We start from the raw sequence: 2,500 nt of genomic DNA, 5'->3' as shown, positions 1-2,500 counted from the left end.
GCGGAAGCCGGCGAGAGCCCGGGCTGCGGAAGCCGGCGAGATCCCTGGCTGTTCTTCTCTTCCATCCATCCGTCCGTTATTTCATTTGCTGTCTGTATGTACGGAGCCCGGGCCGCGGAAGCCGGAGGGAGCCCGGGCTGCGGAGGCCGGCTGGAGCCCGGGTTGCGGAAGCCGGCGAGAGCCCGGGCTGCGGAAGCCGGCGAGATCCCTGGCTGTTCTTCTCTTCCATCCATCCGTCCGTTATTTCATTTGCTGTCTGTATGTACGGAGCCCGGGCCGCGGAAGCCGGAGGGAGCCCGGGCTGCGGAAGCCGGCGAGATCCCTGGCTGTTCTTCTCTTCCATCCATCCGTCCGTTATTTCATTTGCTGTCTGTATGTACGGAGCCCGGGCCGCGGAAGCCGGAGGGAGCCCGGGCTGCGGAAGCCGGCTGGAGCCCGGGTTGCGGAAGCCGGCGAGAGCCCGGGCTGCGGAAGCCGGCGAGATCCCTGGCTGTTCTTCTCTTCCATCCATCCGTCCGTTATTTCATTTGCTGTCTGTATGTACGGAGCCCGGGCCGCGGAAGCCGGAGGGAGCCCGGGCTGCGGAAGCCGGCGAGAGCCCGGGCTGTTCTTCTTTTTTTTTTTCCCTTTCATTTATTTCCCCCCACCAGGGTGCGCCGACGAGGGGAGACCTCCTCCCCGCCGCCGCCGTACCGGACACATCGCAAATTCACAACGGTGGATTATTATTATTATTATTATTTTTTTTTTTTACGCGGCCAGCAGGGGGCGCCGCGCGCGCGGACTGGCGCTCGTGAACACTGCATTTAAATCGGTGGTGTGTTTTTGTCTTTTGCCTGGTTTTTTTTAATCTCAATCGTGTATTACCTCGGCTGGCCAGCGGGGGGCGCCGCGGCGGGGACACGGGCGGACCGGGTACATTTCATCTGTTTGGGGCGAGTGCTTTTTTGAAATTTTTTTTTATCTTTTAGTCTCGTTCCGTTCTTCCCTTCAACTGGCCTGCGGGGGGCGCCGTGCGCGCGGACCGGCGTCCACCCCTGGCCGCTCCGGGACTTTGCATTCAAATGGGTGGGGTGTTTTTCATTTTTTTGCCCTTTTTTTTTCCACTCCCCCCCTCTCAATCGTGTATTACCTCGGCTGGCCAGCGGGGGGCGCCGCGGCGGGGACACGGGCGGACCGGGTACATTTCATCTGTTTGGGGCGAGTGCTTTTTTGAAATTTTTTTTTATCTTTAAGTCTCGTTCCGTTCTTCCCTTCAACTGGCCTGCGGGGGGCGCCGTGCGCGCGGACCGGCGTCCACCCCTGGCCGCTCCGGGACTTTGCATTCAAACGGGTGGGGTGTTTTTCATTTTTTGCCCCTGTTTTTCACTCCCCCCCTCTCAATCGTGTATTACCTCGGCTGGCCAGCGGGGGGCGCCGCGGCGGGGACACGGGGGAGGGTTCATCCGGGCGGACCGGGTACCTTTCGTCTGTTTGGGGCGAGTGCTTTTTTGAAATTTTTTTCATTTTATTTTTGTCCTCCCTTCGACCGGCCAGCGGGGGGCGCCGCGCGCGCGGACCGTCGGGGCCCGGGGCCCTGCGTCCCACTTACTTTCGCCCGACGGGAATCGTTTCTTTTGTTTTTATCCGAGAGGACACACGGAATCTGCACCCCCCGCAGTGGCGTCAGGCGGCCACCGGGGGGCGCCGCGGCGGGGATCGGGGGGGGCGCCCGGGAGCCGCCTGCCCGTCCGCTGGGCCAAGGGGGCCGGGGCGGGTCACGCGCCGCCGTCCCCCCCCGATCGTCTCGCTCCGAGCCGCCTCTGGCCACCGGGGGGGCGCCGTCGGGTGGCGCGGGGGCGCCCCCGCCGCCCGCCGCCTCCCCCCGCACGCGTCGGGCCTCCCCCCGGGCCCCCGCGGGCCGGGGGACGCGGCCGGCGAGCGTCGGACTCCAGCGCGGAAGTGTCGCGGATGAGTGCGGACCGGGGCGCCCGCGGCCCAGCGGCACTTCCAGGGGCTCGGGGAGGAGATGGTTGAAGCCTGGGTGAAGCGCGCCCTCGGCCGTCCGTGTCGCTACCCGCCGGAGAACACCTCCGCCGGATCAGTAGGTACCAACGAGGCGAGCGAGAGAGCCGGGACTCTGTCCGGGGCCGAAAAGCCTGTTTCCCTGGAGCTTTTGCGAAAGGACCCGTGACAGAAGATGCGCGGAGCTCAGAGATCAGCATGGGCAGGGCCTTCTTGCATCCGATTTTGCCCAGGCAGGGCTCCAGGAACCGGGTTACAAAAAGCAAAAAGCCCTGGAGCTCAAACGAAAGGTTTAGTGACAAGATAGCCGTGGAGCTCCGATAACAGCATGGCAGGACCAGGATGGGGCCTATAAAGGGTCCACGGCGGGCATCCGTTGGAGCCCGACGTACGGGCCGGGCACGTCTCCTTCTCCCCCCGGAGGCAGCGCCCCCCGGCGGGCCAAATCGGGTACTGCAATTTGTGGAAGTTTCGCAGATGAGTGCGGACCGGGGCG

This window comes from Pseudophryne corroboree, unplaced genomic scaffold (assembly GCF_028390025.1).
Source record: "Pseudophryne corroboree isolate aPseCor3 unplaced genomic scaffold, aPseCor3.hap2 scaffold_228, whole genome shotgun sequence".
Classification (NCBI taxonomy): Eukaryota; Metazoa; Chordata; class Amphibia; order Anura; family Myobatrachidae; genus Pseudophryne; species Pseudophryne corroboree.
This window is presented reverse-complemented; position numbering follows the sequence as displayed.